General features: G+C 46.7%; 1 protein-coding gene across 4 annotated transcripts in view; it reads right to left on the bottom strand.

Moving 5' to 3' along the window:
* The window catches only part of dlgap4a (discs, large (Drosophila) homolog-associated protein 4a), a 43,468-nt gene extending 17,182 nt beyond the window's left edge, over positions 1 to 26,286 (bottom strand). For all 4 annotated transcript variants that reach the window (XM_062459313.1, XM_062459316.1, XM_062459311.1 and 1 more), the window contains exon 1: positions 26,171 to 26,286. The gene's annotated coding sequence lies outside the window, so the exon portion shown is untranslated. The remainder of the gene's footprint in view (positions 1 to 26,170) is intronic.
* Positions 26,287 to 26,762: the final 476 nt, after the last annotated feature.

Raw genomic sequence — 26,762 nt, 5'->3', positions numbered from 1 at the left:
TCCATCCAGTTTGAAATCCTGGCAAGGAGCAGAGCATGGCCATGGAGTGCACACATTTCATTTCCACAACATCAGGTTTGTTTTCTCTATCCATTCTCCAGTACTCTCTTTACTGTATGAGCTCAGCCACTTATCTCAGTCAGAGTCCCTGGCCAAGCAGAGCCGTACGCTGACAAATACACCAGGGTTTACAGCAATATAGGCTGCTGTAATTCATCCACAGGGGCTGGAAACACAAATACGAACACACACACTGGCCACATACAAACACACACACACACAGCTTTGTAGGGGACAAGGTGAGAAATGCAGTCTTGGGCCTGTGCATTCCCATGGCAGGTTTAGCCCGTCGGTCTATAGAAGCTCGGAAACAGGTCCAGAGGTAATTATGAAGTGAAGGCTCTCCTGGGCTCAGTTTACTGTTAAATACCTGCCACCCGTTCACACACACAGTGGGGGAACAGAGGCTCAGTTGGAGTGCTATGGGAGCTGCTGAGGTAAAGAAGATGTAAAGCACTACATGAGTGACAAAAGCACTGTACGCCATTTTTCAGCAAGTGGTATGTGTGTGTGTGTACTTGATGTGTGACAGAGCTAGAGAAAGAAAAGGGGACAGAAGGAATGTAACAAAGAACATGGTAAAGTCACTGCCAGCTCAGCGATGCTTTTGCCTGCCACTTGCAGTGGGAGAAGTGTGTGCCAGCATTGCTGGGTTGGTGCGACATAACTCTACAGAACATGACAATGTAGAGCTGGTCTGATCTGGTTTCACCTCCATGCTGTATATAATCTAAAAAGGAACATCAAATGAAAGCGCTCTTATTCCTGGTCTCTGCATACAGTATCCCTGTTAGTTCTGCATCGACTCACATTCCTCTCGCTGATAATTATTTAATAGGATAAATAAGATTTTTTTATCAGACAAACCTTTTATATTCAAACCAGCCTCAGCTCTATCTCCGACAAGATTGTGAAGCTCAGGGAAGACAACGATTGCGTGTATTTCTACCCTTTGATGAAAAACGACACAAATGGTAAGCCATGCCTAGCTCAGATGAAAGGTTGAAAGGTTGCAGAACATATGTGCAGGGTGGTCTTTTTCAATTATCCTATTTGGCTTGTTGTTGAACGTGACTGCAACAGAGGGTTCCAGAAGACAGAGCATGCACACAATGACTACGACATCATAGGATACTCAGGCTTTGCGGTCATATTAGTTTAGAATATGCATTTTTGAGCCAATGCCTTCCTGCACAGACTCAAAAGAGCTTCAACGTGAGTTCATTAGGTGGAAGTAAGATAAAAGAGAGCGGTGGACATGTAGTCAAATATGTGCAATTTAACGCTGGTCTCTTGGACGAAGCATCTGATCTAAATCAGCACAAAGAGGAGTGGCATTCCTCTGGCCGCCCATCACAGTTGGCAGCATGCCGGCAGGAATAAGAGCTAGGTGATGAACGTCAGCGCTGTGCCAGCTCCTCTGGGTTAGCAGAGTGCTAATTGGCTCTGGTCTGTCCCTTACTGGGTGGAAACACATCTAAGACAGAGACAGAAGAATTAGCGCAGTCTGAGGAGTCCTATCACTCGATCTAACTCTCTTTTACACTGTAACCACCTTCACCGTTGGTTGTTTCAGGGCCGCGCGTGATAGATTAGATTAGCACTGAACAGAGCAGTAAATGACATGTGACATGATAAGGATGATGATGACCGGATGGCTGAATGCCATAAAGCCAGCCATAAAGGTTTAACATTGCTTGCTTATGCACATGGCAGGGTTCGTCTCTGACAACAGACTATTATATTCAGTGAAGTAGGTTAATTTGCATAAACTCGTCTAGAACATGCTCATTTTGGCCTAGGGTATCACTGGTTCCTTTAGTCAGGTCTCTGGGTTAGTGTCTAAACATACCACACTGCACTGACATACAGCACACCAACCACCTGTTTCAAGAGCTCTGCTAAGCAGAAGAGCCAGGGGCTGGACAATTCCCATAGCACCACCAACCAGCACTGTAATAAATGTCTTCACTGGCAGTGTACTTTCCCTTTAGCCTCTGATGATGAGATGAGAGAGTAAGGGGGGAAGAGGGAAACTGTAGAAGGGAGGAGGGAGAGAACAGAGAAAGGAAGAGGAAGAAGGGAGGAGGGAGAGATGAGAGGAGGAAGGAGTGAAGAGGAGTGGAGAGAGGAGGGATTGAGGAGGGAGGTTTGGATCGATTTAGAACTGTCTCCTTGTTCAGGGGTGAAAAGACAGCTGCTGGGTATTGGCTTTAGAAGTCTCCCTCAATAATCACCTTTCTCTTTCCATCTGTCTATCATCCACTGTTTCCCACCAACTATTAGCACCGTAGCATATCTTCATGCTTGTTTAGGATCATATGTTGTGTCTGAGTGGCTTTAGCACTCACACATTTATTGGAATTTGCTCACAAAGTCACTGTTCTCAAAGGCATTTTACGTCATGGCTTTCTAAACTCCTGAAGGTCCTTTTTCATCCTCACAGGACTGACACTTTACATAAGAGCACACAGTTCATTACTCCCATTGTCTGGCTTGATGACTCCTAGTGGTCTGTTTCAGTAACAACATTATATCATAACTGATTCCTGTAGTTACAGCCAGCCCTGTTTTTTGCCTCTGTGCATCTGTACGTGGGTGTGGGTGTGTTTGTGTGTGGTCTGGGGGTGAACAGCCCAGCTCAGATCAAGCTGGGACTAATCAAGACTAATCAATTAGGATTTAGAGATGGGGAAATATGAGATGGGCAGTCCACAAGGAAGAGCACATCACTGTCTGATCGACATAGTGAGCAGACAACAACAAATATAGCCTGGGAGGGTGGAGATGTTTCTGCTCTTCCAGTATTCGAGGCTGAGTAGGCCCTGAGTGAACTGAGGGTGACAAAACAGCACATAACAACACTCTTACACAACACAGAATCACTCTCTCCCTAGGAGACCCTGTCTCTGAAACATACCGTTTTATACCCACTGCGACAATCAAAAGAGATGTCCAGACTGAAGTAAATACGAGACAAAAGAGGGTGGTGTTTGGTTCCGTTAAGGGTACTGCAGTGATATTCTTGGATATGGAAGATAATACTCAACCTTCTACAATATACGTATAGAGTGATTTATGTATCAGTCCCATGTCGAGTGTGCTCCCTCTAAGTCTGACAAACATCTGAACATACATGTGCACTGGTCTTATATTTAATATGTCCCTAACAAACCAGGGCAGCTAAAGGTATACAGTTCATGGCCTACTCATAAATGTTAATCAATATAGAAACAGAAACAGTCTGTCGTCCTACCATATAAGCATTAGGACAACAACAGTGAGCTGTTTCTTTCTCCCTGGACTGGGACAAGAGACAAAACCCTGTGAGCAAGCAGGCAGAAGCTTCTCTCAAAACACCGCCTATAGGTTCAGCTTTGGCAGCCTTGCCTCTCCCTGGGAACTGTGGGGACTGGGTCGGGGCACTGCACACACTTCGGCATGCAAAGCCGTGGGCTCTCATTGTTCATCGTGTGGAAGCTTCGGCATTAAAATGGTCCGCCTGCTGAAATATTCAGGGCTGGTAGCGTTTGTCATTTGTAGGACGTTCATCAACGCTTATTCCCATTAAAAGCAGTCCCCGTGTGCTGCTTTCACTCGTTCGCCACTGCACACAGTGTAATTAGAGAGAGAGAGAGAGAGAGAGAGAGAGGGAAAGAGATAGAGAGAGAGGGAGAGAGAGGAAGGGAGAGAGAGAGAAGGAGAGAGAGAGAGAAGGAGAGAGAGAGAGAGAGAGAGAGAGAGAGAGAGAGAGAGAGAGAGAGAGAGAGAGAGAGAGAGAGAGAGAGAGAGAGAGAGAGACTGCGTTCCCCTTAGGCCCCCTTCCTCCCAGCACTGCTGCTGGGTCTCCTTCTCTCCTGCTCGGATGCCTCTCATTCTCCTTAGCCTTGCCTGACTACAAAAATCCAATTTAAGATTGCACATAGTGCAGTTGAGTATGTGCATGCCACTGGGCCGCACGCATGGGTTAACACTGACAGGCTTTATATGAGGCGAAGAAATTAAAACACGGGTCTGAGTTTAGAAGAGTTGTCGCTCATTTCCCGCCAAGTAAGAACAAAGGCTTGTGGGAGAAGTAAGAAGGATCTCGCTTGCCCGAGATTAAACAATGTCTTAAATACATCGATTTCAAATGCGTGGCTATTTTTTACCAAAACCGAATGATGGTAGGACAGTAGGCTGGACCTCCTGTTGTCTGGAGTGGTGGGTGGTGTGTGTTTGTAGTGTGATCACTGACAGCTGTACGGACCCCACAGAGCAGCCCAGAATGAGGCCAGGCTGCAGTCAGACAGAGTTCTGAACTGTGACCACCACCTCAACACAAAATGACGCTGACACCCTAATGGTCTCAAGCGAAACGAGACACACAGCGCTCGATAGGCAGTCACATGGGTTCACCTCGGCAGTCATGTGCTGCTGTGAGAGGCATGCTAAACGGGCAGGGCTGAATGTCTACACTAGTGAAACCCGCTAGCCATACAGTGGGCCCGACGTGTGTGTGAACACGGCCCCCGGGAGGGATTGCATGCTATTGGTTAGTAGCAGGCAGGGCGAATCTCCCGCCAGTGCTCATTTAGAATTCTGTCAGAGTTTAAGAGTCCCTGGGGCTGGAGCTCAGAGGAGAGGCGCTCCATTCTGCTCTGGAAGAGCAGCCAGGAGGATCTCCAGAGAACAAGGAGAAGGAAAGAGCACAAACGCTCTGTGGAACAATGGCCGGAGTCTCTAACTAAGCTGCTGTCTGGCGTTGGGCCTTGTACAACATCTCAATGGGCCACTATGCATCTCTAACCCATTTTGCAAACTATTTGGGTTAATTCTGTGCTTGGTGGATTAAATCTGTCTGTTTGATTGTGATGCCATGCCTGATTTATCTCATCCAATTGCAACTGACCCTCCCAGAGGATTGGACTTCCTCCAAGATGGGGGAGGGCAGTGACCTTCAATTCTATAATCAGATGGCACACACTCCACGACACACACACACACACACACACACACACACACACACCAAAATGAGTAATGTGACTTATCTCTTCCGTCCACTCCCTCCATGAAATTGCATTGTCTTATTAATGAGGTGAATAAGGATGTGGCTGGTTTGATGACTTAGTTCATTACTCATTAAAGTGACCACTGGTACACCCTCTTCTCACCAGCAGACAGAGGAATGGTCCCTATTCCACTGGCATTACATCCTAAACCCAATGCTCCACCAAATCACTAGATATTAGTCATGCACTGGCTTACACACAGTGACGCAGCAGCCTGAGGACTAACTGAATGTGCAACATTTACATCAAATGAAGTGATATCTCCATACAGTAAAAGAGCTTCCATCTCCATGCTCTTCCATTAAGAGAATTTACCAGCGGTGGAGGCAGCAACCCTGGCCCCTGTGTAAATCCTCCAGGGCCAGATCAGGTTAGCCACACGGCAGCTGGCCCCAGCCTGCCCAATTGGCCCAGGCATGAGAAACAAGATTAAATTAATATGGCGTTTTGCTGCCCCTTGTGTAAAAGGATTAGGCTGGCCTGGCTGGATCAAGGGCTCTGGTGCTTCTGTCCAGACCCCAGCTAAGCAGGGCAAAGCAGGGCATGGTAGGCCAGGGCAGGCAGGTCTCAGCAGCAGCTGGTCAGGCTGAAAGGAGCAGAGGGCACCAGAACGATGGTCTTGTCAGTTGATCCAGAGCCTCTGGTTACAACAGCGAGCTAACTGATGAGATGTTGTAAAGGTTACGCCAGGGTCAAGCCATAACCTATATCTAATTACAGGAGACAATATTAGATAATGATGGATTTTGCATCACACTTAATTGGAACATCAATACTATACCTCTCTTACATCTCTGCAATAACATTGCAATTACAGTTCAAACACATTGTTCCATTGTAATCACAACAGGCTAACATATTGTTCCACTGCAACTGGGTGGAAGGAGAAATAGCTTGTGCTAAACGTCAGCCTGTGACAAGAAGGACTTTACTACAATAGTTACACCAGTAGAGATGTACTCCAATACAATACGATGCTGTGTATGACTCATGCTACGTGACCCTGAATGCCATCGCATACAGCAGGATCGTTCCAACACCTGGCTTTCACACCCTGTCTCGATGATGTCACTGCCAGCGCCAGCATTTCTGTGCAGTGAGGTGGAGGAGCTGACAGAAGAGCAGGGAGGAAATAAAGCTCTGAGATCTGGATCAATGACAGAGACAGAGCAGGCAGAAGGGTTGAGTGGAGCTGCTACCCTTACAGGGTAGCACAGCACTATCAGACTTCCCACCCACAGCATGGTGTAGACCAACACATTTGATCCAAATGAATGGCCATTATCAGGCTTCTGTAGAGCTGATGATAATGACTGGTAGACCTCTACTTGACTGACCCCCCATCATAGAGCACTGTTCATGAGAACAACCCCTCCTCTGGTGCATGTGTGGTCAAGGCATGTGTCTGGGTGTGAAGAGACAAAACAAATCCACTGGAGCAAGTACAATATATAAGATATAAGCAGCCAGGAATAAGATCAGTCATTCTTCTAGTTGGAGATCAAAACACAACCCTCATACAGTATGAATGGAGGTTTAGTCCCCATCTCCTATCCTTGTATTAAACGGTGTGTTCTTAATGAGGGTCCCACCACAGAGCTCCACCACAAAGCTCCACCGCAGAGCTCCACCTCAGAGCTCCACCGCAGAACTCCACCGCAGAGCTCCACCGCAGAGCTCCACCACAAAACTCCACCGCAGAGCTCCACCACAAAACTCCACCGCAGAGCTCCACCTCAGAGCTCCACAGCAGAGCTCCACCGCAGAGTTCCACCACAAAACTCCACCGCAGAGCTCCACCACAACACTCCACCGCAGAGCTCCACCGCAGAGCTCCACAGCAGAGCTCCACCGCAGAGCTCCACCACAAAACTCCACCGCAGAGCTCCACCGCAGAGCTCCACCGCAGAGATCCACCACAAAACTCCACCGCAGAGCTCCACCGCAGAGCTCCACCGCAGAGCTCCACCACAGAGCTCCACCGCAGAGCTCCACCGCAGAGCTCCACCACAGAGCTCCATCACAGGCAGCAGAGGAGGAAGCCTGTTAACAAATCCCCCAACACGCCAGCAGCCATCACCCTCACCATGGCTGTGCCTGTGCGCTGTGCCTAGCCCTACAGTACCACAGCGTTTCCACACAAAACAGCAGCTTGACTCCACTTTATTCCCCATTACAGGCTGAAATGTGCGTGCCAACACTCCAGGCTTACAACACAGTAGAGGATGTGCATACTTAACCACCATTATGCCTCAGTTGAGGATCCAAAAATAGGAAAGGAATATAAATGAATACAATAGAGTACAATAGAATACAATAGAATACAATAGCCTAAACAAATCAATCACAGCTCAGTTCCAAAGTCATAATAAACTTGATATCTCTCACTGTGACTTGGCAGGGGTGTCCATGGCCCCTGGAATAGCCTGTGGCCCTTGGGGACAAGAGCATCATCACTGCGAGCCTGACTGCTCATGACAGCTAGCATCCAGTGGTGAAGTGCAATGTAAGGTGACCACAGGCCTGGCTTGTCAGACGTTCCAGGAATGCAGCTTTGAGGAAAGTGAAAGGACATCCCAGCGGGGCTGTAGGACAGAGCGCAGATCCGAGCATAGCATAGCTCTGAATACTTGTCATATTGAGCGCCTCGCTAGGATCACTCTCAGAGCTATTACACTCTGGCTAGCTAGGTGCAGGACAAGCAGGGGGCATTCTGCTCTTTATGCAGCTTGTGTTCCTGCACAGAGTTGGCCTGTAATCAGCAGAGTAAGCATTACACAGCAGTTCTGATAGGACAGAGGGCTAATGGAGGAATATGTGGCCTGTTGATATGTACTGCTACAAAGTAGAAATGACAATTTATTCAGCTATTATTCAGTAATTTTTTCTTTACACTTGATTTACCTTTACTTGATTAACCCAAAAGGAAAACGACCTATCTGCCCTTTTCTGACTTATGGGCAGAGTATCTCTCGACGAGCCTAGAGAACAGAGAGGAAACACAGGGGACCAACAATAAGTGAGTGGTGATTTTAGAATCTCAGAAGTAATAGAGGTTCTTTGTATGCTTTGACTGACTGCCGAGTTGAATGGAATTATCAAAGTGACATCTCCGCAGGAGATGGAAAGTGAGATGTCAAAAGAGATTTCATTCCACAGTCCTCAGTGTCCTCTCTAGTCTAAGGTTCACCATGAGTACAGTACTAGTGCTCTGTCAGGTGAGAGGAGGGGTTTGGACCTTTCAACTGGACAATCAGTGGGAGTGACAAAGTACTCAAGTAAATTATATTTTGCCGCTTCCATGCTTGTTCAGCAAAATGAACGTTCTCAACACTGTATTCACTCCTTCAGCTCACCTTCTTCCAAGCCTGACATTGGTACCGTAATAAACAGTTACAGCTATGAGCACTACCCTTTCACTTGTACAGTATAATTACAGAAAGCAGGTTGAAGATGATGTTTATGTGACATGTTGAGACACCACCTGATACCACAGCCACAGCTCCCATTCAGGGCCCGCTATGGGTTCAAAAATCCATTGTCTGTGAGTGACACTAATCTGGAACATCCAAACACAAACTCTCTTTTCATCTGCTATTGTCTATTATCTATTGTGTGGACTGTAAGGGCGAAGCGGGCCCATGTATTTCATAAATATTTGAATGTTGATTCTTACTAAAAAAACGGTGCGGTTACAATACTCACTACACATACAGCTGGCCCAATTTTAAACTCTCTTTTTGTCAAAAGCATTAACATTTTAAAGGTCATTTAAAGATGCGACTTAAAAGTGTGACTAATTGATAGGCTGACATGACAAGAGAAGTGTGTTAAATGATTCACTGGACATGTAAGGAAGTGAAGGGATGAAAGAGAGTGGAGGAGACTATAAGAGAGTGGATGAGAGCTGAAGTGGTGAGTGATGAACATGGAGCATGCTGCCTTTCCTACAGTAGCCTGTGTTAGGAAGGACACTCATTTAGCAGATTGATGGGGCACTTTATTGCCTGCCACCGCTCCCTCTCCTCTCCCTCTCTTTCTCTCACACACAGACACGTGCTCGCTCCATCTTTCTTCTGAGCTCGAGCCTATGATTGCTTTGCAGAAGAACGACGAGTTCCTCAACCGCCCTCCCCTTCACCACCACCACCTCTATCCCTCCCCTTCACAACCACCACCTCTATCCCCATCCCTCCCCTTCACCACCACCACCTCTATCCCCATCCCTCCCCTTCACCACCACCACCTCTATCCCCATCCCTCCCCTTCACCACCACCACCTCTATCCCCATCCCTCCCCTTCACCACCACCACCTCTATCCCCATCCCTCCCCTTCACCACCACCACCTCTATCCCCATCCCTCCCCTTCACCACCACCACCTCTATCCCCATCCCTTCCCAATCAGTCTCAGGCACTCTGCCTCTTACCCTGTTCATCAGCAGACAAACTAGACACAGATGAGACCCACACCAGTGCTATAGGCTGTTACATGTTAAAATGACAATTTAGTCATTTGATTCTTGACAGAGCATGCACTCCAGATAGTAGTAGGGTAATTGGGCTGAGTGTAATCAGTCAGCGTGCTATACTATGACTGTTGCCCAAGTCATGGCTTAAATTGTCATCCTTTACTTTAGCAAACAAAAATGGTATGAAAACAATCATTGCAAGGCAAACAAGCCAATATCGAGAGACACTAACATATAGATGAACAACTATATATATAAATGTTTATGAGTGCATGGCCTTCTCATCAGGTGCTGCAGCAGGTGTCATGCCTGCTGTAATCTCACATTGAAAATTGAAACAGAGATCATCTGGAATGCTGTCACCTCATGCATAAGTGAAGACCACTTTGTGAGTCCCGTGCTGCCACACCTGATCACACTCTCACACACACACACACACACGCGCCCACATGCATGCGCACACACACCAGCATTGAGGCCTGTTCACACACACATGATGACTTCTTTATGTGAGTGCCACCAGGAGTGGGACATTCATTTCTAGTGACATATACATTTTATCCCAGAGGAGAGGTCATGAGGGACTTTGACACAAAGGCCTACCGGGGAACCGGCATCACTGAGCTTGTGGCCTCTCCTTGACCCTGGCCCAAGGAGGGGGCTGTAGACGAGAGGTGAGGAGAGAGTCAAGATTCAACTCTGAAGTGGCTAAGCCATAGTCGTATATCAACAGTTTTTTTTTAGATGGAATTGTTTTCTGGAATCTTGGGGCTAGGTGAATAAAAAATGCCTCAAACTGAGTTGGCAATTTTCTATATGTTTGTTTCATGTCAACTGGATGGGATCGGTGATTTTGCTTATTTATGTGACCAGAGAGGGAAACAAGAAACATGTTTGCGAATCACACCAGAAACAAGAATCTCTGAGATAACTTTTCCTCCACAATGATTCAATTAATCAGATGACATGAAGCTAGTCCTAAATTAGCCCTAGTTCTCTGCCAGTGCGTCTTTCCAGATTTGTACATCAACGGATGCTTTTTCTGCAGAGGGACCATTAATAGTGTGGCGATCATCATCGATTTCCCCCAGGTAATCATCATTTATCACCTTTTAGACATCGGAGGGTTTAATGCAGCATCACAAATGGCTTTCTGATTAATAGCAGCGAGGCAACACGGAGGCAACACAGGAGCTTCTCTCTCCACTATCCCTGTTGTTCTATTCTGTCTTGCACCCCCCAGCCCCACCTCCTGCCTTCAGGAGTTCGATATCTCCAGAAATACTGTTGGTCTAACCAGCCAGAGTCAATGGTCCAAAACAGTGCAGAGACAGTCGAACAGCACAGAAATGGGACAAAACAGCGAACATCCATATAAACACATGCATAGGAATGGGCCACACATCTCTTTGGCTTTCCAATGCATAGTCAGCCTTCAACACCAGGCTGCAGTACAGGGACCAGGGCAGCCCTGTTGTATTTTCAGCTCCACTGGAGGGCAGGACCTTGGACAGCTCCCTGAACACAGTCAAATCTGCCCATCAGATCCTGGCTAAACCTGCAGAGAGCCAGGCAGGCAGGGGGCTTTAGGGTTTAGAATTAAAGGGTGCAAATGCATCAAGCTCTATGGGGAGCTGACCTAAGCTTACGCTACTAAAGCATGTGCCACTCATCCTGGTTTTGATCCGTCTCTGTGGGTCAAACAGTCAGAGGTCAACCTTTGGGTGCTCCTCCTCCCTCTATGAAGATGGGGATGCAGAGCCATACCCTGTCCTTTCCACCCTGCATGGGCTCACCTCATGTCTATACAACGGGTTATGCTCTCGAGAAACTCATCTAGTCACAGCCGTGCAAATGAAACCGGACTGATTAAAGTCAGCAGTTGGGGAAGTTTGCCTGCATAATGAGGGAAGCACAATGTGTCCAGTCGGAGTCTATTATCTCTTTAAATTGTTTCACAGATGAATAATAATGAGAGTATTGATTTGGTTACTTAACGAATGGCTTCTTTTACAGCAGGGAGAAGTCATTCAATGTGTTCTCTACTGAGCGTGTGGTATCTAGCGAAACAAAAGTGATGCTGTGATGAGGTTTCCTGTTCTGATTAGATTTAATTGAATTATTCTTCTTCAAAATCGTCTAAAACAAGGAAGTAACATTTCCAATAACAAATCAATAGCATAGACCCAGGCATTTCCGCCCAAATACATTTTTCTCACAGTTCTCACTTTGTCAATTTCATTCAACAGATTTCATTATTTTGCCTTTATTCATCATGAATTAAGATGTTCTCTGATGTAAGAATTGTGATACTGTTATAAACATTAACTGCAGATTCAACGCCTCTAACAAACACAAGGCAAGATAACTTCCTTTACCTTCCAGCATTCTTCCGCAACAGCTCCAACATTGAATGAATTATTCATAACAGTTTAGATAAGGAATTATGTAAAGGAGGCAGCACGCACACCTCTATCCTTAGTGAACTGTTCATCACACCAAGCACAGGGCTGTGAGCTGGGAGGGGTGTGTGTGTGTCGGGGGGGGGGGGGTAATGGAGAAGGGCGGAGCTCTATGGTTGAGTTCTAAATGGGACTTCTCTGCACAGCGGATGAGCAGCTCAGGTGGGGACTGCTTATTGCCTCTCTCCGGGTGAGAGGGTTTAAAAAGGCCCCTGTGAGATAAAGGGTTTTCTCATTCTGAACCTTCAAAAGGATGCAAACAGATTTGAGCATCTGCCGTGCGATTAAAAAACTTCAGTGAAGTTTGTAAAGTTTTGTTTGCTCAGTTCTGAGTAGAAAGTGGGAAGACTAAGGAATAGCAGGCAGGTGGATGGGATGGAAAAGATGATAGGTTGAGCAAGTTATTTTAATAGGTTCATGATAAGAAGAGGAGTAACAGACAAAGAAGCATGATTGCTCTGATTAATAACTAGTGATCAGTAAGTGGGATGGTAATACAATTTGATGATTGTGAATCAACAAACCTACCGTACATGAACTTGTTAGGAGCCCTTTCATTCTAATGATAATCAGTGTGGTGAGAGTGCCTATGGTAGGAGCCTAGTGTCTAGTGTGGCCCTATGTTCCTCAGACAGCACAGGGCAAATCAGAACGGAGCAGATGAGAGGAGGGAAGAGAAAACAGATGTGACAGGTGTGGAAAGAGACCTGTGTAGACAGGGGTGAGAACATGGGCATGGCAGACAACAGACAGAAGACAGGTCCGGTCGGTCAGCATGGCTTCCATTAAACTGGTCTTCGACTGAGAACAGGGGCAGCTAGTACTCCGTTGGAACATTTATGTTGTGGCAGAGAGAAAGAGCAAATGAGAGAAGAGAGAGAGGGGCATGGAAAGAGTTTCTATTTTTGTTTATCTTACAAAGTATGAGCAAACTGCCATTTTCGTTCCGCTATTAATAATTCAGATAATACACTCTCTCTCTCTCTTCACATTATAACTGATTCTAAATCTGATGCTGGTGTGTCTAATTGACCTGAAATATGGACTGAACCAAAATAGTAAGAGCACCTCACATGACACTGCACACAGATGGAGGTACAGACTGCCTTGACATAGGCTTTGAGTCATCACTTCACCTTACTGAAAGACAACTCATCTCCTATTGAGGTACTCATATTCCCCAAAGGGGGCAAGGACAAAAAATAGGAGATAGAATCTGCTGGAACAGGGTCACAATGTTCTCTACCCTAGTATGTCAGCTTTCAGAGATATGTCATACATACAGTACAGAATGAGGAACGATGGGTCGGTCTTTGTTTACCTGGTCTCATTTCTCACATATCTAAAAGTCACAGACCTGTCTCTCTGTGTAGGTGGAGCAAGGAGGCGGACCTGTCTGTCTGACAGACAGACCTGTCTCTGGGTCGGTAGCGCTAGTAGGCTGACCTGTCTGTGTGACATGTCCTGCAGTCAGAGGTAAATGCTCATTGGAGTGAAAGCCCTCCTGTTGGTCTGCGTGTGTGAATGTGATGTGTTAAATGTCACTTCCCTTTGGATTCCTACTCAACTCATCCATCAAGTCCCACAGCAGCTCACTGATACTGAATTCCAGCATCCAGCATAAATAACGGGATCAGCTCCAGATGAGTTTGACTCATCCAAGTTCGAGGGAAAACATGGATGCTTCTATTTAATGGACACCAAGAAACAAGTGACACAATATTTCCCCAAACTATTTTTTTTAACTATTAAATATTGAAATTGAAAAGACAGAGCCAGGTCGTGAAGAGAAGAAAGAAGTAATGAGATGTTAATACTTATCATGTGCATTATATGGTGTATGGAAGTCACAGCAATGGTTTCCTATTGGGTAAATGTTTTTGGTGTGTTCCTGTCATACCAATATGTGTTGATTTGTATGCTTTAGTCATACTTCTCTTCATGCTCATTGGTATGCTGAAAAAGAAGACCTGAGAATGCTCTACCAGGGTAAATAGGAGAAAAAGGCTGCAGCACACACACATTAACACAAACACGTGCAGAGTCCTGACCTCCTCTTTCTCACACATCTCTCTTTCTTTCTCCTTTTTTCTCTTTCTCTTTCGCTCCCTCTCTTTGTGAACATCAAATGGAAAAAGAATTTGCTGACTGAGAAAGGGATTATGCTGTGAAAAAAGTTGCTTTGAATATCTAAATTAAAAGCAGTATTGTGTATCGTTTGAATGATTCATGAGGATGGTGAACTGTATGCTGCTTTTCTGAATTGTGTCCAACAGACAGCTGCATTTGACTTGCTAAGTTGTTAAGTCGTAATTAATGAATCACACAGACCTCACAAACCAATCGTCAATGTATTTACATGAATAATAATGTTCCATTCTGATTTCAAGAGACAACACAAGGCTAGTATAGCTTTGCAATAATATAATTACAACCAAAATGTCACAACATACATTCACTGAATAAATGGCAGGACTAAAAGACAGATGCAGAGAGAAACAAGTAAAACATGACTAGGTATATTAGACAGATCACAGTAGAGACACAAACAGCATGTTTCATATTCAATCAATAAACCCTGAGGTGAAGTTTTGTGTGAGGAACAACTGACTTCAGCATACTTCTGTAACACTGTTTTGAGACTACAGACATACCACATACTGACATTGTCTCAGAAATCACCTATGGAAAGCTTATAAGATCCTCCTCACGTAGCGGCATTAGCATAAGTACTGAGTAGCTGCTCTATCGGAGCCCTGGGAAGACAGAGATAAAGAGGGAGGGATGGAGGGGGTAAAGAGGGGGAATGAGAAAGAGGAAAGAGAGGGTGACATGAGAGATAGAGAGAGAGAGAAAAGAAGAGGGTGAGTGAGGGAGAGGGGAAGCTAGAAAGAGAGAGAACGATGGAGAAGGGATAGAGGTGGAGAGGGTGAGAGAGAGAGTGAAAGGTAGAGAGGGAAAGGCAGACAAAGAGCAGTACTGAAGAGGTTGAGAATGGACGTATGAGCCATGAACGTCACCTTTCAGAAGGAGATAGAGAGAGAAGAGGCAGAGAGTGATTTGAACTGCTATTTGAATGAAGCCGTCTGACGTATGTGGAGGCCATTGTTCTATCTAGCCTCCCACTGAGCCTCTAAATCTCATCCACTTCATGGCAGTCACGTCTTCACTTAGATAATGAATTATAGATCCCAGCCTGGGTGATATTCAATATTAGATGAACTGCACATACTCATTTGATGACAGTGCCACCGCTTTCCATGAGGGACAATCCCTGCTCCACAGCTGCCTGTAGCCACAGATACTGAAGGAAAGCTCATTACTATCCATATTCATGATGGGGGCTTGTGTAGTGTGTGTGTGTTTGTGTGAGTGTGTGCATTCCGTATGTGACTTAATTTGAAGCTAACTCAAGATTCAAGATGACTTTATTTGTCCCTAGGGATACTTGTCTTGGACATAAAGGCTGCCACATTAAAATACAACAATTATAGTGCAGTAATAGACATAAAGTGCAAAGCATATCATAAGCAACAAGATATTTGTTTCCCTATATATTATTATTGATGTGTGCAATATGATAACATTCTAATGTGTGTATGTGTGCCTGCCTGCCTCCAGCCTGCGTGCCTGCAGCCTGCCTGCCTGCAGCCTGTATCAGGATATGATGATAGGGCTAGGGCTGACTCCAGCAGGTTAATTCTGCATGATATTTCTAAGTAGAGCGCCAGTTAGAAGTCACTCGTCACTACACACTGCACACTGCACCAGGTTGTTGCTGCTTCTGCCTGAATACACTTGAGTGGTCAGACTTTCCCCTGGTCGAGGGGTGAAGAACGCAGAGAAATAACATAGACACGCATACACAGTGACACAGAAAAACACATGAAATAACAAGGGCTAGCCATCTTAGTTTAGTGGTGCATGACATTGGCAAGTGCAAATAACGGTACACATGACGATTTCATCTCTAAAAGCCTCAGGCTACAAGAGAGCTCGACTGTACTGTACACATCTCTCAACTCCACCAGACAATCTCACATTCATTATGAGACCTATTTTGGACCATCTAAACAGGGTATAAAGGCAAAATAGAGATTTGTTTACAAATTTAAGAAACCTCTGACTAAAGGTTCCAGGCGGAACCCTTCATAAAGTTCTATATAACCCTAAATGTTTCTTTCTGGAGTAAAAATGAAGAAACCCCAGGGACATGTTAATTGTTGTTCTACTTCTATAAATGGTTCTAAAGTATATAGCTTCTTTATCGTGTGTGTAGATGTGTACACCAAAGCAACCTTTCCACACCATGACTTGCTTGCTGATCTGTGACTCTCTGAGTTAGCAGCGGGCTCCAGTCTGTGAGACATTGGCCTTGCCCAATCCAAGTCCAGAGGGAAGTGCACAGTCAACAGAGTTGATTATTGCACTGCTCTGCACTGGATATTCTAATTAAAGACTGAGCTAATTTTCCATCTTTTAGTCTTGCATTTGTCATCCTTATTTAGTTTAAACAATTAAAAATGAATGAACAATGAACAATTAAGTATAAGCGCTAGGCCAACTAAAACAGTGAACAAGGTTCTATATCAAGAACACATTCCCTGCTTTATCACACTTCCCCTGTCTCTCACTCTTTCTTTCTCTCTATCTCTCTACAATATATTTTTCAATCACTCTCTATCATAAACCTTTATTTAAAAAGGGTGAGTCATCCTCTACATCTGGGTGCATCATCATGACTGAGGAGGGCTTTGAAGTTACATCACTTCCTTTCCTGCTTCTGCACCATTTAGGAAGGGCAGAGAGGAGGAAGGAACTGCACTGGGTCCCATCATTACACAGCATGGCCCAATATTCAGAAACCATGGACTGGAAACCGGAGATAAATCAGCCAAGTAAAAGGGCAACCGAGCCTGTACAGTCAAATGAAAAGTTCATAGTTGGGATCAAGGAGATAAGTAATGACTAATAGGTCACTATACTAAGTATTCAAACATGGATATATGGGAGGGTAAGTGGAGGAGTGTGCTAGCCAGCATGACGAGCAGGCCTTCAGACTGAAGCCGGGAACATAGCCGGTAGCTCATCTCACTTTAAGGTGCATTTATATGGATTTGGAACACTGACTCTGTAATGTAGGGTACGTTAGCTTGACAACTATCCTTGGCAGACTGTTAAAGAGCATTATGTATGAAGGCCAGCACAACCGGGTCCCCATAACCCCACCCCCCACCTCCCAACATACACACCGGCCCACCAAGTGACAGAGCATTGCCCTTCCATGTTAAGGCATACTATGCCGCAAAGCTTTTGAGAGGACAGACTTGCATTCATGTTGCAGTAGATGTGGCAACATCTCTGAATCATTTGGACCTGGGAGCTGAACCAAGAGTTGGGCTCATACACACACACATACGGCACCCCTAAACACAGACAAAGAGTAGTGATCCAAAATTCCCTTGTCCATCCATCCATCCATCATCTGCCGCTTTTCCGGGGGTCTGGTCGCGGGGGCAGCAACCTAAGCAGGGAGGCCCAGACTTCCCTCTCCCTGGCCACTTCCACCAGCTCTTCCTGGGGGACCCCGAGGCGTTCCCAGGCCAGCCGAGAGACATAGTCCCTCCAGCGTGTCCTGGGTCTTCCCCGGGGCCTCTTCCCAGTGGGACGTGCCCAGAACACCTCACCAGGGAGGCGTCCAGGAGGCATCCTTATCAGATGCCCGAGCCACCTCAAATGGCCCCTCTCGACGCGGAGGAGCAGCGGTTCTACTCTGAGCCACTCCCTGATGACCGAGCTTCTCACCCTCTCTAAGGGAGAGCCCGGACACCCTGCGGAGAAAACTCATTTCGGCCGCTTGTATTCGCGATCTCGTTGTTTCGGTCACTACCCACAGTTCGTGACCATAGGTGAGGGTAGGAACGTAGATCGACTGGTAAATAAAGAGCTTCGCCTTTCGACTCAGCTCCTTCTTCACCACGACGGACCGATGCAGAGCCCGCATCACTGCGGACGCCGCACCGATCCGCCTGTCGATCTCATGCTCCATTCTTCCCTCACTAGTGAACAAGACCCTGAGATACTTGAACTCCTCCGCTTGGGTCAAGATCTCCTCCCCGACCCGATTGCACTCCCCCCTTTTCCGGTCGATAACCATGGCCTCAGATTTGGAGTTGCTGATTCCCATCCCAGCCGCTTCGCATTTGGTTGCGAACCGCTCCAGTGAGAGCTGAAGGTCACGGCCCGATGAAGCCATCAAGACCACATCATCCGCAAAAAGCAGCGACCTGATCCTAAGGTCACCAAACCGGAACCCCTGAACGCCCTGGCTGCGCCCAGAAATTCTGTCCATATAAGTTATGAACAGAATCGGTGACAAAGGGCTGCCCTGGCGGAGTCCAACCCACAGCGGGAACAACTTCAACTTACTGCCGGCAATGCGGACCAAACTCTGGCACCGGTCGTACAGGGACCGGACAGCCCCGATCAGGGAATCCGGTACCCCGTACTCCCGGAGCACCCCCCACATGAGACCCCGAGGGACACGGTCGAACGCCTTTTCCAAATCAACAAAACATGTGTAGACTGGTTGGGCGAACTCCCATGCACCCTCCAGGACCCTGCCGAGGGTGTAGAGCTGGTCCACAGTTTTTATAATTTGCTATTTTAATTATTACTTTTATCACTTGTATTATTGTTTTTATTGATTTTATGTAAAGCACCTTGAGCTACAATTCTTGTATGAAATGTGCTTTATAAATAAAGTCTTACTTACTTACTTACAGTTCCACGGCCAGGACGAAAACCACATTGCTCCTCCTGAATCCGAGGTTCGACGATCCGACGGACCCTCCTCTCCAGAACCCCTGAATAGACTTTCCCACGGAGGCTGAGGAGTGTGATCCCTCTAAAGTTGGAGCACACCCTCCGGTCCCCCTTTTTAAAGAGGGGAACCACCACCCCGGTCTGCCAGTCCAGAGGCACTGTCCCCGATGTCCACGCGATGTTGCAGGGTCGTGTCAACCAAGACAGCCCTACAACATCCAGAGCCTTAAGGAACTCCGGGCGGACCTCATCCACCCCAGGGGCCCTGCCACCGCGGAGCTTTTCAACCACCTCGGCGACCTCAGCCCCAGAGATAGAAGGGCCCCCCCCCGATGTCCCCAGACTCTGCCTCCATGTCGGAAAGCGTATTGGTGGAATTAAGGAGGTCTTCAAAGTATTCCTTCCACCGATCCAGGACGTCCCACAGGAGGTCAGCAGCGCACCATCCCCACCATATACAGCGTTGACAGTGCACTGCTTCCCCCTCCTGAGTCGCCGGATGGTGGTCCAGAACCTTTTAGAAGCTGTTCGGAAGTCATTCTCCATGGCCTCGCCGAACTCCTCCCACGCCCGGGTTTTTGCCTCCGCGACCGCTAAAGCCGCATTCCGCTTGGCCTGCCGGTACACATCAGCTGCCTCTGGAGTCCTACCAGCCAACAAAGTCCGATAGGCCTCCTTTTTCAGCTTGACGGCATCCCTCACCTCCGGCGTCCACCACCGGGTCCGAGGGTTACCGCCGCGACATGCACCGACTGCCTTGCGTCCGCAGCTCCGGTCAGCTGCCTCAACAATGGAGGCCCGGAACATGGCCCATTCGGACTCTATGTCCCCGGCCCCCCCCGAGACATGATCGAAGCTCTCCCGGAGGTGGGAGTTGAAGCTCCTTCTGACAGGGGATTCTGCCAGCCGTTCCCAGCAGACCCTCACATTACGTTTGGGCCTGCCAGGCCTGACCGGCGTCTTCCCCCACCATTGTAGCCAACTCACCACCAGGTGGTGATCAGTTGACAGCTCCGCCCCTCTCCTCACCCGAGTGTCCAAGACATTCGGCCTCAGATCCAACGACACGACTACAAAGTCTATCATCGAACTGAGACCTCGGGTGTCCTGGTGCCAAGTGCACATATGGACACCCTTATGCTTGAACATGGTGTTCGTTATGGACAAGCCGTGTCTAGCACAGAAGTCCAACAACAAAACACCGCTCGGGTACAGATCGGGGGGGGGCCGTTCCTCCCAATCACGCCCCTCCAGGTCTCACTGTCATTGCCCACATGAGCATTGAAGTCCCCCAGGAGGACGAGGGCATCTCCGGGAGGAGCGCTTTCCAGCACCCCCCCCAGAGACTCCAAAAAGGATGGGTACTCTGCGCTGCTGTTTGGTGCATAAGCACAAACAACAGTGAGGACCCGTCCCCCCACCCGAAGGCGGAGGGAGGCTACCCTCTAGTTCACCGGGGTGAACCCCAACGTACAGGTGCCGAACCGAGGAGAAACAAGTATTCCCACCCCAGCTCGACGCCTCTCACGAGGGCAACTCCAGAGTGGAAGAGAGTCCAGCCCCTCTCAAGGAGACTGGTTCCGGAGCCGATGCTGTGCGTTGAGGCGAGGCCGACTATATCTAGTCGGAACCTCTCTACCTCGCGCACCAGCTCCGGCTCCTTTCCCGCCAGCGAGGTGACGTTCCATGTCCCTAGAGCTAGCTTCTGCAGCCGAGGATCGGAACGCCAAGGCCCCCGCCTTCGGCCGCCGTCCGTCTCACACTGCACCCGACCCCCATGACCCCTCCTGCGGATGGTGAGCCCACTGGTACGGCACCCCTAACCACAGACAAAGAGTAGTGATCCAAAATTCCCTTGTTCGTCACAGATTATGCAAAATGTTTTATTAGTGCCAATCATGCAGTAATTGGCATCATTCTGTCATGAGAAGTGACCGACAAGCTGTGTGCATGTATGTCTACACGTGTCTTATTTGCAGAAGCAATGCAGCAATTCAGTGAATTTGAATTCAACTTTGCTCACTCTGTCAGCATGGCAAAAACAATGTCATGTCTTCTCTCTGGCGGACAGCTCTTCCAGAATGCCTGTCTAACTGCGTGACTAAGCCTGTAAGGCGTCAAGCTAGGAGGAACCTCTCAGCAACTTTAATTGACAAAGATTTGATTTACAGTTTTTCTCGATTGCTAACAAACAAAAATGGTATGTGTAAGCCATCCCCACAAAACCATTTTGCCAAATCCCAGCAGAAAGACCATGTACCCCAGTCTTTAAACACAATTTACCCTTTTTGACACATTTCTCAGGTTCATTCACACTTCTTTGCAAAAGTCTAAACACACCTCTTACTTTAAGACACAGTTATCACCATTATGTCATTCAGAAAACACTGCCATTTGATAAGTAAACCCAAAACAGCGCAATTCAAACACCCTTAACAACCAATTATCCATGTGTAAGCACTAACAAGCAAATATACTCAACAAGCAATCAGGGGTTTGGAATGAATACAAAGGTAAGCTCACCTGTACTTTGAAATCATGGATGCAAATATCAGAAGAAAAGGAATAATTGTCCAAATGAGAGGAGGTGGACAAGGGAGAGGAAGAGGCAGAGGAAGAGGAAGAAGAACAACAATCTCAAATGAGATCCATGCCACAAAATCCCTATGACAGAACAACCTTCTCCAAGCCATGGAAGAAGTTTGTAGGGACATTGCTCTTGAGTCTTGTCATGGATGGCTCAGGCATTCAGGGGCATTTTCCCTGCTGTTTGGCTAGAGAAAACATTGCCTGTGATGTTGAGGAAAATCTCTGGCCTGACCCTGGTCAGAGATAGGATGCTGACCCACAATGAACAGTACTGTACTCAAGCTCTGTTACCCAGGTAAAAATTATTTGTTTATTTCCTTGTTTTCTTAGCCTTTGTTCCCCAAATTACAATTTACAGCAATACATTTGTGTTGTTGACTAACAGTACTACTATTTGTATACTGTGACCACTACAGTAACAATAGCTGAAAATGCAATTGCTGTATAATGTAAATAGAAAATAAACAGCCTGTAAGAAGGACAATTGCAGTAATTGTGAGTTTTATGACATCATGTCAAACTCATGAGGTGGAACATATCTAAAATTCAGGGACACGTTATAGTCAATGGTTCTTGAAAAGCTTTTTATAATAGTGTTTTCAATTCCTCCCAGCAGTGTCTAAAAGGTATTCAGAAGGTTGAATTTATTTGAGGGCTTTGTGTGTATTTTGAATGCAAAGTTAGGTTTATACGACAGATAATATGGTTTTGACTACTGTGTTTGATTTTGGGTCAAAAGCCAAGGGTTTGGCCAAAACAGTGTAAGTATGAAGATGTGTGTTTAGAGTTTGGAGAAAACACAGTACACATTCAAGAAATGTGTCTTAGCAATTGAGAAAAACTGTAATTTATTTTGGGGTTACAAAAGTGCATAGAGGATGGCACATAAAGGAAATCACACAGCAAATGTACCTTAAATACTACAAACACAACTTGGTAGTCTAGTAGAACCACAAGAACCCCACCCAGACACAAAACTGAGCTAATAACGCAGGTTAACATAAACAATTCCACAGCTAAAATGTTCTCTTGGTGACAGAACATCTTTCCATTGTCCAAGCTGCTGTGGTTTGGCTTCTGGGTCTCTGACAAGGCTGAGAGAGAGAGAGAGAGAGAGAGAGAGAGAGAGAGAGAGAGAGAGAGAGAGAGAGAGAGAGAGAGAGAGAGAGAGAGAGAGAGAGAGAGAGAGAGGGAGGGAGGGAGGGAGGGAGAGAGGGAGGGATCGAGGGAGGGAGGGAGGGAGGGAGGGGAAGGCACAGAGGCAGGGGGAGAAACAGAGAAAGAGAGTCTCTCTCATGTCAGAAGCCAGCCTTACTGGGGGACGTGACAGCAGTCTCCAGACAGCTTATATTAGCAACATCAAGGCCCCTCACACATCTAAAGCTGATGGATCACATCTGGACAAATGTACTGCACCAACTGTAATGTCTCCAAGTAACTCAGCAAAATGAAATGTGTTAGAGGACAGTCAGGGACAGACTGTAGTTAAACGTCTGACAGGACCTAGTGGTCTGTGAATGAAGATGAGTCACACAAACGGCCAACATGAACCAAACCTCTGCTCTTGTGATGGTGTGATGCCCTTATGCACAATGTTTCCCGTATCAAGCTAACCAGACTACCGCTGGGCTAGCTGGGAGTGTGGAAGAATCGTGACTTGTATACGTACACCAGTATGAGGAGAGCAACCTAGATAAATCTGGTCAGTTTATTGGTGATTGAACCGAACATGATACCATGGCTCCCACGGAACTGAGCACAATTGATTGCCTCTCATGTTGTCAAGGAAACAAAGCAACTCCCTAAGGTAAGAGGGGTGTTTCAAATGTCACACTGACCACACTTTTACAGTGTGTGTGTTTGTATGTGTATGTGTGAGTGCGGATGTTTGTGTATGCGTGAGAGAGAGAAAGAAAGAGAGAGAGGGGAGAATAGACAAAGAGAGATAGAAACACAGTGGTTTAACAAAAAAAAGACAAAAATTCACTCTATTTTCATGCATGAAAACTGTTTTAGTTGATCATATAGATAAGTTCTGGGCCGCATTGCAGCAGGATCCAGCTATCCTCACACCATTAACTATGGCAGGACTAGGACCATATACATTAACTCAGAGGGAATAATCTGACAAAACCTATTGAAAGTTATGATACTTAAAAGGTCCAACAACTTATATGGCAGTACTTAGCTGTAAAGATATTGTGGAGGGGACGCACGAACAGCAGCAAACTTTTCTCATTACAGAAATGAACTCAGTTTTAAGTAGCTGTGATTTGTGCTTAGGTAAGAACAATTCTTCTCTGACCACATTTCTTCCAGTGGGTTTCTAAGAAACAACACCCCAGAGAGGGAGTCAAAGCTCCAGGATCTTCCTGGTATTGATCTTACAGCGGGATCAGCCTAAGTGGTCCCTGAGAAGCAAGGTTAAACCTGTTGTACATCTAGACAGCAGGGACTACCACACACAGTCAGGATCAGCCCACCTCCAAGCAATAAAAAAAAGAGATGGGGGATGTGCAATCCTCTAAAACAGGTCAATTTGTGAGAGCAAGGTGTGAAACATTGGTCTATATGGCTGACAATCAAAAGGGGCTGTGTGACACTGGACCCAAGGAAGTATGGCACAATAAATCATATTCAGTGCCACATGGTGGTCAAAGAGGCTTGATAAATGAAGTGAAATGTCGACTTACTGTAAATCCCTCACTTTACAGAGTTAGGTTGAGGTGGTGTTGGTGTGTGAGAGGTGGTGTTGGTGTGTGTGAGGTGCTGTTGCTGTGTGAGAGGTGGTGTTGGTGTGTGTGAGGTGGTGTTGGTGTGTGAGAGGTGGTGTTGGTGTGTGAGAGGTGGTGTTGGTGTGTGAGAGGTGGTGTTGCTGTGTGAGAGGTGGTGTTGGTGTGTGTGAGGTGGTGTTGGTGTGCGTGAGGTGGTGTTGCTGTGTGAGAGGTGGTGTTGGTGTGCGTGAGGTAGTGTTGGTGTGCGTGAGGTGGTGTTGGTGTGTGTGAGGTGGTGTTGGTGTGCGTGAGGTGGTGTTGCTGTGTGAGAGGTGATGTTGGTGTGTGTGAGGTGGTGTTGGTGTGTGTGAGGTGGTGTTGGTGTGCGTGAGGTGGTGTTGGTGTGTGTGAGGTGGTGTTGGTGTGTGTGAGGTGGTGTTGGTGTGTGTGAGGTGGTGTTGGTGTGTGAGAGGTGGTGTTGCTGTGTGAGAGGTGGTGTTGGTGTGCATGAGGTGGTGTTGCTGTGTGAGAGGTGATGTTGGTGTGCGTGAGGTGGTGTTGGTGTGCGTGAGGTGGTGTTGGTGTGTGAGAGGTGGTGTTGCTGTGTGAGAGGTGGTGTTGGTGTGCATGAGGTGGTGTTGCTGTGTGAGAGGTGATGTTGGTGTGCGTGAGGTGGTGTTGGTGTGCGTGAGGTGGTGTTGGTGTGTGAGAGGTGGTGTTGGTGTGCGTGAGGTGGTGTTGGTGTGTGTGAGGTGGTGTTGCTGTGTGAGAGGTGGTGTTGGTGTGCGTGAGGTGGTGTTGGTGTGCGTGAGGGTGAAAGAGGCTCAGGTAGAGTAGCAGACTCTAGCAGACAGTAGCAGAGTGTCAGCTGCTCCCATGCACTTCTCATTACCCTGCTCAGTCTACTGCAAGCCCTTCATCACACCCCGCCATCACGCCCATGTCAGTTTAACCTGCATGCTTTCACTCACACACACACACACACACACACACACACACACACACACACACACACACACACACACACACTTCAACCTGAGAGGCCCTGCATAGACAAAAATCTATCACACTGACATACACATTAATCAGTGGAGAAAACTCAATCTGTGAATTGATGCACAATCTCTCTCAACAATACTGTAGATCCACTCATGCACTTCAGTCTGCAGTCTGCAGTCACAGCACAGCGTGGGAACACAGAAACTATTGTATACAACAGGATTACCTTTCTGGTGACCATGTGTGCCAGAAGTGGTTTATGTCTTTTATGAAGTAATCTTTATGAATCGTACCCCAGCCTAGTGCATTCAATGAGAAACACCATGGGTGACACCCATTGCAGTCATAGTCTCTCTTGACACAGTACATGAGGAGTGTATAAAGATTAAATGAATGCATTTGATTTGTCTCTGTAAAGAGCTTTAATGCAATGAACTCTGGTTTTATGTGCATTTCTTGGTTGAATGACATCTGTTGAATGACCAAAAAGAGCTTTTGAAGTCTGGTTAATTAGTTCTCACTGTTGCCTGAATGACCCCTATCTAATTAAACAGCTGTTTCCATTGCCTGCGAAGAGAGCATCTCCTGTTGGTCTTAAGGGATGGAGAGAGGGCAGATGTACCACCAATGCACAGCACATAAACCAGCTCTACAGGAGTCCTGGGAATAACATTACACCCTTACGACCAACTATATCAAGGGACAACACAACTGAACTATGTAGTCAGTGAGAGCATAAACAGCTATGGTAACAGCTAACAAGGTTGATAACAGTATCATTGGTCCTGTATCACTAGGCCAAAACCATTTTATAACTGTCACTCAATAACATATATACATGTGTTCTTGAACTTTAAAACCCACTTTGTTGTGAACAGCTGGAATAATCACTCATGAATAACTCATGGGTGATCTTACTAAGTGGACATTCTGCAAGGTTTCAAAGTTAAACTCAAGGAGAACAACAAAGTTCGCTTCTGTGTGACACCTTGTTGTACCTGACAAAGGCTCAGTCCAGGTGTCCAGGTCAGCTCACGCGCTCCCCCTCCGAGCGCTCCCCAGGGGCCAGGGGGACCATATGTCATGAGAACAGAGATATTTCACCATTAGCATACTAACCACTAAGCACATAAATAATGCAGATTATACAGTTCTTCTCAAGGCTACATCAGTCAAAGTGGGAAATCAGCAGTTCTGGTGCCAGTGGATCCTGCTTAAGGCTTTGATAATGAAACACTCCATGCAAATCCCAACCACATGTTGATTGTCCAGTCTGTAGAACAAAGTGGTAGAATCAATAGAGGTGTGTCACAAATAAGCCTGAGGGAGAGATGGATGAGTTACAGCACATCCTCCCGCATCCATCACCTGCCAACCGTGTTCAACAATAGTCGCACTAGTAGCAAGTAGCACTTTGCTGGCCTCAAGAAGGGACCCAACCAGCGCTGTCAGTACAGAGACACATCTCAGTAATCATCATCAACATGGTTATAGCACTCATCATCATCTTCAGCAGCACAGTCAGTGAGACGCTCAAAATCAGAACCCAGACTGGCCTGCTCCCCCCTGTCCTCATGCTCTCCTGGGCTG

This window comes from Osmerus eperlanus, chromosome 4, assembly GCF_963692335.1.
Source record: "Osmerus eperlanus chromosome 4, fOsmEpe2.1, whole genome shotgun sequence".
Taxonomy (NCBI): Eukaryota; Metazoa; Chordata; class Actinopteri; order Osmeriformes; family Osmeridae; genus Osmerus; species Osmerus eperlanus.
The sequence above is the reverse complement of the archived record's forward strand: the minus strand, read 5'-3'. Positions and strand labels throughout refer to the sequence as shown.